Below are 12301 nucleotides of genomic sequence, written 5' to 3' on the forward strand. Positions count from 1 at the left end.
GAGTAGGTAAATTTTCATGAAAGAGTAGGAGTTTCATAATTTTAGGATGGAGTTTAATGACATGCTTCTCCTTGGGCTGTTTTTTTTTTTGTTTGCAAAGTTTCTAACAATGATGATTGAAACTCACTGGCTTCTGATCTCCTGCCTAAGGCTACGGTTTGATATTTGGTTGCAGCTGAGCTTAAGCAGTCACTCATTCTTTTATTCTGCAAAGTGGTGAAAAGGGAGGGGAGAGACAAATTATTTAGGTTAGCATATGACTGAAGTTGTTCCTTGAAAGTTTTCCTAAGTAGAAACTACAAAGGAGTGTTTTGGCTCAGATAAACTTACTCTAACGTCTTCCTTTGTGACAGCAGTCCTGTAATCACAGAAGAGGTGTCTTCTGTGAGCAACCTTTGGTTTGTGGGCTGAGGGGTGAGTGGAGGAACTTGAGTGTGGTCTGCCTTGGACCTCTTTCTCTGGGAAAGTAACTTTAATGCTGTTGGCCTGAAACTTTTTAGAATGTGTTTTGAAACTCAGCAACATGCTTAACTTTCTTGTCTGGTTCCCATTTGTTTTGGGGTTTGAGTGTGGTTGTGAATTCCTCCTTAATTGTGAGAGAACCTAGGGTCTTAAGGATGTCTGCTTCTATTTATAACATCTTGTGTTGACTTACACTGACTATGAAAACACTGAAACAAGAAAAGTTCCTCTGTAACATGCTTGTTTACCCCATGTGCTGCCTTTCAGGACCCTCAGCTTTTTCCCATCTCCCATATGACAACTGTGCGCCAGTTTTCTTGCAGCATTTTAAAGTTGTTTTTCTCTCCTCTTAGGCTGATTACGTGCTCTATTACTCACAGTTTACCACTAGAGCTCTGAAAATGACATCACACAAACTTGCTGTTGCCTTCCATCTCTTCTCAAGAGGTTACAGTGAAAGTATAAGATCATGTTCAGGTAGTCAAGTTACCTGAAAACTATATGCCAAAAGTAGTCTGAGCTTGCTGCAGATTTTTCCCTCATAGAAACATGTATGGACAGAAAGCCCTTCAACTTAACCCCCTTGTACGCTTCTGTGTGTGCAGCTCTAATTCTTGGACACCATCCAGTGACAGCTTGGAGTCATGCCTGTTGTGACTAGTGATCCCTCTATCTCCCTGCACAGAGATATATGCTTGGGGTAGGGAAATATAAGAAAAGACACTCCGAAAAATGACTTAAGTTGAAATAAACTAAAATAGTAATTGGTCACTTCTCTACAAGTAGTAATTAATGAAGCATGTCAGTCTAAGAATAAATTTAAGTCTTCTGTAATGGAAGAAAATTTTTCATCTCGGCTCTATAGGAAATTGAAATATAAAATAGTAGTTAAACTTGTTGTTCTGTATTCCACATATCACCTAGTATGGTTGTATGGATACCACAACAGAAGCACATTGGTTGTGTAAATATTTTTATCGTCAGCTAGAAAAGATAGCATTTTGAATCGCCATTAATGAAAACCTTATCAAGATGGACTATTCCTCACTTCATTCTGTTTCCCAGTTTGATCCTGCTGCAAAGCTGTTTAATCCAGGGGGTTATGGATGAGACTATTCATGCATTTGACTCTGGTTTAATTTTCTGGAATAAACAATGATGAAAAGCTTGGTTTAAAAAAAAAAATGGAGCATGTCTTTTGACTGTGAGAATGCACTGGGAATAATTACTCTGGAAAACAAGGGTTTAATAAAATTGCACTTAACAGGCTCCACATAAATAGTTATCTACATATCACCTGTATGTTTGTTATGAGATATCTTTGTTATAAGTATTTTGAACTAAGAAGCAAAGAATATGGAAGATTTTAGTCAGGGCCCTTAGCCCTAATTATTTGTATTTTGGGGGGGGGGGGGGCTGTTGGGTTTTGGGGTTTGGTTTTTTTTTTAGAAGTAAGCAGGGAAGACTCAGTGAAGGTCAGGTTACAGCTTCTGATTCATGCTTGTTCTTGAAACTGCTCATCAGCACCGCATTAAATTTTTTTAATATCTGCCTAAAAATCTTAGGCAGTCATTCAGGGGCTTCTTCATGAGTAGGTCAGTTGTCTCTGCTTTGGGCTCTAGAGCAGGTGACTGGAGGATAGTAACTGGTGCTGCTTCTAGTAGGTGTCAAAACCCACATGGGTGACATAAAAGTGTAAAACATAAACAAGTGAACACTGGGGTGTGGGGGGAGGGGGGACTGTGGAGGGGATAGGGGTGGAAACAGGCTGACAGACATTTAATAAATAAGTATTTTGCAAAGCATTAGTAAGAAAAGTAGTTTGATATTTAAGAAAACTTACCTAAGTATCTGATTCTAGATTTTCTTTGTAAGAGGAGGGAATATGAGAGGATAGCAGAATCTTACTTGCTATGCTGAAATAAATGAAAGTTATTAAAAGTATGTAAAGTTTTGAGAACACCTGTATTATGTGGCTATTAGTGTTTAAAAATGAGGTTCAACATTGTGAATTAAGTTACATTTATGATAATTTTTTTGCTATTCTGTACTTAATGTTCCCTATCTTAAAAGAGATATGGAGTACTTTTTGTTGTGCTTTTTGCATTATGTTGTACAAAGGTTCTCAGTGATAAGACTAGACAAAAGGTTAATCTATTTTCAGTGTGGTTTATTGGCGTGGAGTGTGGGAACTTTGAAGGAATGTTCAGCTTGTGGGTGTACAGAACAGGATGGGAATTTTTAATGTAAAAATTACATTAGGGAAATATATGAATATAACGTGTTAAGATCTAAGTATAACATCTACTTGCATTCAAAGAATTAAAAAAAAATAATGCTTAAGTAGTATATATTTGTTGCCAAAGGATTGAATTCGAACTGCTTCACGGACGGAAGTCATGAGCTAAGCAGTTGGAACAAGTTTGTGAAAGTCCACTGTTTGAAAGCGGCATTAGACAACAGTAGCCTCTTCTGGAACAAATGGTGTTTTCTTTACAATTACTTGTCTTACTCGGCTTGTGCAGTGTTGAGAACCAGAAGAAGCTGGGGAAAAGAAAAGCTTCATTTACAGAGTGAAGTCTGACAGAATTGTACTAATCCTAAAATTTTGACAGACTTTGTGACCAACCCCAAGTGTTTGATTCAGCTCACTAACTGTCCATAGTATTTCCTTCATAAAATGACTGCTTATCCCAAGACATTTTTGGAAGCTTTTTAATTAGTGGCACATGTAATTAAAACAACTTAAAATATTTTTTTTTTATTTTCTGTTTTTATTAAATGCCCTTATAAAATCATAAATTAAAAAGTATAGCAAAAGTAATAAAAGTGGAGTAATTAATGCATTGTAAAGGTTATCGCATGCTATTTAAATGCATCAAAAAAGCAAAAATCCAAACCAAGATAATTCACTTTGATTTGATGGGGTCTGCCCTTCATCTAAACACAGGTAGAAATTAGTTGAAAAATTGTTACTAAAGAATTCAGCTGTCTGTTCTGAAGAGGGGTATGCCTGGTGAGGCAGTGTATTCTTCACAAGTATTTGGTGGTAGCTTGCTTCTTTCTTCCCTGTGGAGGGATTTAAGCAGTCTAGGACCGAGGGCAGAGAAATTGCTGCAGCGCTGCTTCGCTGCTGTGGAGAGGTGTGGTACGTTCACTGGAATACTAGTTTTATAGGGTGGTTCTTTTTTCTCTGATTTTGGTTGTTTTGGATCACACCCTGTTTAGTGTGCATCGCTTTTTGGTTCCATGTTTGGAAGGTTGTCTTCTCGCAATCTTTTCCCACCTGACCCCTATCCTCCTCACCCCTGAAGAAGTGAAAAATGTTAAATTTTCTTGTGGGACAGTTCTCCCTGGGTTGCTGTCTGTCAAGGAAAAATCTGACTAATTTATTCTTAAGAGCACCTCACCTAGGTATTTGGAGGTAACTGAATGTGCTTTGGAAGTGAATTCTGTTTAGTCAATGTAATGCCACTTAACTATAAATAAGCAAGGTCTTGGTTTGGTTTAAGTGATCTGCTTTAGATTGATGGGATTACTTAGTTGGGATTAATTTTCCTGGGAATGTCTGTGTCCACTGTGCAGGTAGGCTTAGTTAACCTGTCTCTTTCAGACCCCTTTCAGTATTCCATTGTCTGTGAAATGTAATAATATTTTTTTTTAAATAATTTTTTACTCCTTAGTTTGCCTTGCAAAAATCCTTTTTTTTTTTTTTTTTTTTTTTTTTTTCCCCCCTGTAATGGCCACATCCTGCTGAACATAAAAGTTGTGCTCTTATACACAGCAGTCCTCTGACCAGATAGAGAAGATGACCAGCTTCTTGCAGTCAAAGGCACCTGACTTTCCTCCCTTTGCAGGCTGTATTGATGTAGTAGAATCAGCTATGGCACTTGTGTATGGCAGGTAACAACACCAGTTTTCCTCTTGCATTCGTGTGTAAGTGACAGTCAAGACTTAAGCTTTAAGCAGTGGGCAGAGTGCAGGTAAAGGAGATGTTGGGCTCTGCATTCTGTTCAGGCAACTGGGTTTTTCCCTGGGGGAAGAAAGTCCTGAAGCGTGTGGAAGCATTCTCTGCATTTCCAATGGAACCACACTGGACTGGAAAATGCAAATCATGCTTTTTGCTCAGATATATGGCCTGTCATTGACTGCTTTGGGCCTCTTGTAAGATTGAGGTGCTGCTACATCCATACGCTGAAAACGCGCTTCTGAGTCTGCCGGCCAGTTCTCTTTTAGACCTTGTATTTTGGGGAAATAAAAGCTATAGCTCATTGACCTGCGTCAAAAGCTTGTATAGATACAGTTAACACCTCTGTTCCCAGTAAAGTAGTTGATTCTGACTCTTCTTGTGTCCCACCTTAAAGCCATGTTTTTGTCCTGTAACAATAGCCTCAAAGCTGTTAAGACAACAAAAAAGGATGTGCATTAGCAGTGCTAGAAATGTTTATATGAAATTGCAGACTTTTAAGTCTATTCGAAGAGCTGCTTATTCCATGTATTTTGCTATGTTTTTCTGCCTTTTTTTAAAATGGCCTTTTGAAGACAGAGTCAATAGGATTAAGAATCATAAACTAGAATCATAGAATAGTTTGGGTTGGAAGGGACCTTTAGAGGTCATCTAGTCCAACCCCCCTGCAGTGAGCAAGGACATCTTCAACTAGATCAGGTTGCCCAGAGCCCCGTCCAACCTGACCTTGAATGTTTCCAGGGATGGGGCATCTACCACCTCTCTGGGCAACCTCTTCCAGTGTTTCACCACCCTCATCGTAAAAAAAATTGTTCCTTATATCTAGTCTGAATCTACCCTCTTCTAGTTTAAAACCATTACCCCTTGTCCTATTGCAACAGGCCCTGCTAAAAAGTTTGTCCCCATCTTTCTTATAAGCCCCCTTTTAAGTACTGAAAGGCCACAGTAAGGTCTACCTGGAGCCTTCTCTTCTCTCAGCCTTTCCTCATAGGAGAGGTGTTCCATCCCTCTCATCATTTTTGTGGCCCTCCTCTAGACCTACTCCAACAGGTCCATGTCTTTCCTGTGCTGAGGGCTCCAGAGCTGGACGCAGTACTGCAGGTGGGGTCTCACCAGAGTGGAGTAGAGGGGCAGGACCACCTCCCTGGACCTTCTGGCCACGCTGCTTTTGATGCAGCCCAGGATATGGTTGGCCTTCTGGGCTCGTGAGTGAACATTGCCGGCTCATGTCCAGCTTTTCATCCACCAGTACCCCCAAGTCCTTCTCGGCAGGGCTGCTCTCAATCCCTTCATCCCCCAGCCTGTATTGATACTGGGGGTTGCCGTGACCCAGGTGCAGGACCTCACACTTGGCCTTGTTGAACCTCATGAGGTTCACATGGCCCCACTTCTTGATCTTGTCCAGGTCCTTCTGGATGGCATCCTATCCCTCAGGCATGTCAACCGCACCACTCAGCTTGGTGTTGTCCGCAAACTTGCTGAGGGTGCACGCCATCCCACTGTGTATGTCATTGATGAAGATATTAGACGGTACTGGTCCCAGTATGGACCCCTGAGGGACACCACTTCTCACTGATCTCCCTCTGGACGTTGAGCCGTTGACCACTACCTGCTGGATGCCACCATCCAACCAGTTCCTCATCCATTGAACAGTCCACCCATCAAATCCATGTCTCACCAATTTAGAGAAAAGGATGTTGTGGGGGACTGTGTCAAAGGCCTTACAGAAATCCAGATAGACTACATCTGTAGCTCTTCCCTTGTACACTGATGTAGTCACTTCATCATAGAAGGCCACTAGGTTGGTCAGGCAGGACTTGCCCTTGGTGAAGCCATGCTGGCTGTCTCAAATCACCTCCGTGTCCTCCATGTGCCTTAGCATAGCTTCTAGGAGGATCTATTCCATGATCTTCCCAGGCACAGAGTGAGGCTGTCAGGTTGGTAGTTCCCAGGGTCCTCCTTTCTAGCCTTTTTAAAAATGGGTGCAATGTTTCTGTTTTTCCAGTCATCAGGGACTTCACCTGACTGCCATGACTTTTCAAATATCGTGGAGAGTGGTTTGGCAACTACGTCAGCCAATTCCTTCAGGACTCTGGGATGCATCTCATCAGGTCCCATAGACTTATGTATGTTCAGGTTCCTCAGCTGATCATGAACCTGATCTCTTACAGTGGGAGGGACTTTGCTCCCCCAGTCCCTGTCTTGCGGTCCATCCCCTCAAGAGTTGTGGGAAGAGAGGTTGCCAGTGAAGACTGAGGTGAAAAAATTGTTGAGTACCTCAGCCTTCACCTTGTCTATTGTTACCAGTTTGCTAGTTGTGGTCATCAAAGGGGTAAACTTTCTTTGACCTTCCTTTTCTGGCTGACATACCTGTAGAAGCCCTTCTTAGTATTCTTTGCATCCCTTGCCAAGCTGTGCCTTGGTCTTCCTGACCCCATCCCTACACAACTGGGCAGTGTCCCTATACTTTTCCCAGGATACCTGTCCCTGCTTCCACTGCCTGTGCATTTCCTTCTTGCCCTTTAGTTTGACCAGCAGGTCTCAACTCAGCCATGTCAGTGTCTTGCCTTCCTTTCCTGATTTCTTACACCCGGGGATCAAGAGCTCTTCTGCTCTAGGGAAAGTGTCCTTAAAGGTCTGCCAGCTCTGTTTTGCTCCCTTGTCCCTGAAGGCAGTTTCCCCAGGGGGGTCCTATTGACTAACTCCTTGAACAGCTGCAAGTTTGCTTTCCTAAAATTCAGGGTCCTGACTTTACTCTTCGACTGACCCATATCCCTGAGGACTCCAAACTCCACCAGTGCATGATCATTGCAGCTCAGGCTGCCTCCAGGCTTGATGTCACCGATTAGCTCACTTGCATTGGTGACCATCAGGTAGAGTATCGCATCCCCTCTGGTAGGGCTGTCTGTTACCTGGCTTAAGAAGACAACTGCTGCTTGGGTGGCTGGCCCTGGTAGTAATGACTGCTTGCACTGTTACTCCATATGTGTTGTAGCACTTCCTCACTGAAGATCCAGTGAGGCCATTTGGATGCACCTCTATTTTTGCTTTCAGAAATTACTCAAAAAATATTCTTTTAAAATGTATTGCTTTCCTTTTGGAGAGGGGGAAACAACTCTGAGGAGGTTTTTACCTGTGATGATTTGTTCCTGTTAATGCATAAGCTGAATGTTTCTTATCACTAAATTTCATTTTGCAAATGGATTTTTTTTTTGTTTGAAATAAGATTTATGTTTTATCATTCTTTCTGACAGACATTTAAGTTTGCAGTAGTTTCTAAAATGCTCCTAACCCTTCTTCCTGTTTTTCCCACCCTCATATTAGGTTGGTTGGAAATGCTAAAGTTCAAACACGTGGAAATTAAGTTGTGATGATTAAAACCCATGAAGTAAAACCCAAATTCTTAAAGGTGATATATGGGTACAAGATTCCCTCAACAACTGCCACCCTGCTATCCTATAAATACTATTGATCGGCTCCTTGGCAGATACCTAAAGTATGTGATGCTTTCCTCCCTCTACCCAATACCCATTTTTAACTGTTATGTTCCCCTGGATGTTCTAAAATATGTGACAGCTATGTACCAGAAAGTCACTGTTAGATAGTAGTTATCTGAGGGGTTTTAACTCTTCAGTCCTGTTGTGTTTCAAGCACTGAGGTTTCTGCAAAGCTGAACTGTAACCTTTGAGAGGTAACCTACTATGGACAAAAGTGGATTTGAATAGCTCTGAACCTGTGTTTTCTTCTTTGATTTTAACGTGTATGAACATCACTTCTTGAACTGTAATCTTTTCTTTGAATGTGACAAGCATCTGTTCAGATTGGAAAGCATTACGCTTTTCTGGTCTTATTGAAGTACGGTGTTTTTGAAAAGTTGCTGTAGGTTCTAAAAAACCTGTCCCAGTTGTGAACTTTCTTGATGGGTTGATTTATATATAAACTGCTGTGACTCATAGCACGCTACTTTATTTTTATCCAGATAATTACCTTGCTAAAAGATGTGTGAAATAGTATTTAAAGATTTGTTCTCTCAGTTTAAGGAGCAATGCTATTGTCTATCTTTTTATCTGTCCTCTTAATGTTATGTCAGATCAGAATTCATATTCTGCTTGCTTTGCTTTCTTCACAAATTTTTAAATTGAAATTCTTTCTGAAGTAGTTAACAAAAAGAATTGTAAAAGCGAAATTGAAGACCATAAAAATGGTATCTGAGCTGCAGTAGTTTGGGCTTGGTTTTTGGGGGGGTTTTTGGGGGTTTTTTGTTTTTTTGGTTTTTTTTAAGCTGTGTCAGTCCCAGGTATATCATAAGAAATTTTAAAGTTGATACGGCTTTTTGTATAAGCAGTTACTGTTTGAAGAGATACATTTGCACACACTGAAATAACATGTAGGTAAAGGATTCTGGAATCTCTAGAGGATTGTACTTCTCTTCTTCCTTGATCATTTTTCATTTTTAATAGTGGTGTGAACATCAGAGGATCAACATGTCTTTTCACTTAATGTCATTTGGGATGCTTCATAGATTCATGGTTTTCCAGGCTTGCGGATTCATTATTTCACTTCTTGTTTTATGCTAGGAAACTGCTCAAGTTCAAAGCTTTTTTCTGAATGGCAAATCATTAAGTAGGATTCAACAGCAGGAGTGCTCTTAAGTCTATTTTTGAATCTACTTTTACTTAAAAATGGTATAATACTTTTGCCATGATCTGTGACAGTTCTGCTGATTCATGATGAAACAGCTTGAGTTACTGCTTCATTTGCCTGCGAAGCTCCTCCGAGCAGTAGTCCTTGGTAAATAGGTAGTCACTGAGGAAATGGTATGGCATAGCATTCTCCTACCCCCTCACATCCTCTCCTCCCCCCAAATGAACTCAGCTCACAGCTGGACATATATATTAATGATATTGGTTTTATGGTAATGTACCTACTTGTGAACTGTGATTACTGGGGGCAGACATCCTTGGGAATATCTGCTGCTGCTAAACCTGCTTGGAATTGTAAATGCTGTTAATATAACCTACAGAATGCTCTGAAATAACATGCCTGATTTTAACCAACAAAAAGTTAAGAGGATCTAGTAAATAAACCAAGTTAAGTGGATCAGATTTCTTTTTTTTTTTTTAAGATAGTGAACAATTTTCTCATATAACTAAAAAATGAAGGCATGAAAACTAGGAGGAGAAAGTAAGATACCATTTTAAATTAATTGTACATTTAATGCTCCTCAAAGCTTGGTATAAATATAACCAAATTATCACAAGGATTTTGGAACAGCAGATGGATGTCTATTCTCCCCCTTCCAGCCCCCAAGATATCCAGGAATATCTTTGGGAGAACTTGGTGTCCTTCCTGTAAGTACTCTAGTTTAAATGTAACCACCATAAATAAGCTATGTGTTTGTGCTATGTTGAAATGGTCTTTAGCATCATCTAGTACTACAAACTCTCATCTGATGTAAAAGATGGAACTTTAGGTGCCAGATATGTTGACTTACATATCCTGAGATCCAAAGTAAAGCTTAGTTGTATTTTAAAATATATTGCTTTTATTGCGACAAAAATAATGTTGGTTAAGTTGAGCCTTCCACTTAGTTTAACTTCCCAGGACTTTTAAAAAGAAGAATAAAGAAACCCAAATTTTGCACATTTTTTCTAGTATTAGTAATTTGTTTCATGATAAGCCTTTACACCTTGGTTATAACTTCCATGAATTCAGGTCACCCACCCACACAGCTGTGTTGAGAATATCGACCTTCTGCGGCACATTGCTCCAGATGCTGGCAATGGCTTTGTCCGCCTTCGCTTAGATGCTGCCACAAGTCATCTTTTTGGATGAGACTTCCACGTTTGCTGGGATTAGTCTCATACTGTGTCTTTGCAAGGTCCTTGTTGTTTGTTCCGATGTGTTTATTGCTTTTACTCTGCTCAGCACAACTTGGTTTAGAAGGCTGCTTGCCAGTGTTGATTCTGTTGGTTGGTTTTTTTCCTTTGTCAATGCATTTTGTCTTGTCTTTGTAACAAATGGTTATCTTAAATAGCTTCTCTCTGAATTATTGATATTCTGGAATGACTTCTTGCTCCAATCTATTTACTTTCTACTTTAATCGTCTCCTGCATTATTCTGTGAGGTAAATACATTCATATGAAATACAGCATTAATCAGCCTCTGCAGTGTCTTTATACGTAGGTCCATAGGTATCTCTGTAATACTGTAGATTACTGGGTAGAATTCTACAAAGAATTATGAATTCAGAGAATAAGGTGTTCAGTGTCTGTTACTGTAGGTAGGTCTTATTTTAACTGATAAGCCTTCCTCTACTCTCCAGCTTAACTGCTTCCATAACATTAAGAGCAGAATGTCATACTGCTTTGTGTTCTCCCTGCTATCTTGCCAGACTATCCTTTGAATGTGAGTACAGATGGTATGACTCATTTACACTTGTCCTAAGCAGGCGAGGTACTTAACACCAAGTATGTGCCTCCAGCTTTTGATTCCTGTGAAAAAGATGTTTCCCTCCCCCCACGCCAACTAGAATTATTTTGCTATAATTCAATCAGATTGCAGTTCACCTTCCTTTTAGAATTGGGCATGCAGTCTCTCCCTTCCCCCTCCCCCGACTAAAATGTAATTGACTTAATTTTTAAAAGATGGCAGACTTCTGCTGATTTTGCTGAGGCCACTTTTAAGTAGGAAAAATGAAGATTACTGAAGAAAATTGCTCCACCATTTGGATCTAGAACATACCCTGAGGTACTGTAACCCTACTCTACTACTTCTTCAGTACCTCTGAAACAGATAACTATTTTTACCTAGTGTATTAGGAAGCTAGTGTATTCTGCAACTTGGGACGTGAGTAAATCAGCAAACATATTCCCTTCTCAAATAGGCTGAGCCTAATAGAGCTTTAGTGTTGACTAGACCTTATCCGGTAGGTCTTGAATATGCTGGAAAAATGGCTTCTCTTCTCTCTTCAGCAGCAGGGATAGAAAAGGAGGCTTAAGAACTTGTGTGTTTGGTTGGGGGGGGGGGGGGTATTGTCTTTTTTTATTAGGAACATTCTCCCCTCTTTTATCCATGCCTCAGCTGAGGATCTGCTTTTACAGGTAATGCTGAGGAGCATGCAGTGTGAAGTCACACTTGGCACTGAAGAGCAGCAGCAAAGGGGAAGTGAGAGCATGGGATAAAGTACAGGCTGGTATATAGTCAAGTGCCTTATTTGTTCAGCTTGTCCCTTTTCACGTCAGTCAGAACCAAAATTAAGCTCCATATTGATACAGTATCTTTTTTTCCTTTTGAAGGCACTAAGTTTACTGAAAGTTTACTGAGAAAAAGGATCAGGAGCACCTCTTCCCTAACTTTTATTTAAAATTACTAATTTCAGCACGTGAAACTTGAAGTTGGTGTTCATTGTCCCATGGCCATGTCTGTCTATATATAAAAATTGTATAGTAGCTCTGTTTTTCAAAAACAACTTTCTTTGTTTTCTTGCCGCTGTTTATCAACAAAAATTTGGAGGACCAGTCCTCCCTTAAAACTGTGTAGGTGTTTATAATTGCCCCAGAGCTGCATATTTGCTCTCATCTGGAAGCTGAATGCTTTTGTTTAAGGCTCATGCTCCCTCTGATGGCAAATTGCTGTGTTTCTCTTGCTTTCTATGTTCACTTTCATCTCTCCTTCTTGGTCTCCATTTTATCTTTTTGCTGTTACGCTGGATTAAGCTAAGTTGTTTTGTGTGTGGTATGTGTGTGTCCCAATGAAAGTGTAGTTTTAATAAAGCTAATCAAATTGAAGGGCTATACCAGACTGCATATATACTAGACAACAGTAAGCTATTTGTTCAGGTAGGGGGAAAGGAGGGAAAGCTTATCTTTG

At 40.2% G+C, this 12301-nt stretch overlaps 1 protein-coding gene across 2 annotated transcripts in view; it reads left to right on the top strand.

The window, feature by feature from the left end:
• Positions 1–12301, top strand: part of ANKRD28 (ankyrin repeat domain 28) — a 139039-nt gene that overhangs the window by 12151 nt on the left and 114587 nt on the right. Inside the window, exon 1 of one of the 2 annotated variants that reach the window (XM_041122305.1) lies at positions 9717–9780. The exons of the other annotated variant lie outside the window; for it this stretch is intronic. The gene's annotated coding sequence lies outside the window, so the exon portion shown is untranslated. Of the gene's footprint in view, positions 1–9716; positions 9781–12301 lie in introns of those variants that run through there. 2 annotated transcript variants of the gene reach the window in all.

The sequence above is a fragment of the Aquila chrysaetos genome, chromosome 3, assembly GCF_900496995.4.
Source record: "Aquila chrysaetos chrysaetos chromosome 3, bAquChr1.4, whole genome shotgun sequence".
Lineage (NCBI taxonomy): Eukaryota > Metazoa > Chordata > Aves > Accipitriformes > Accipitridae > Aquila > Aquila chrysaetos.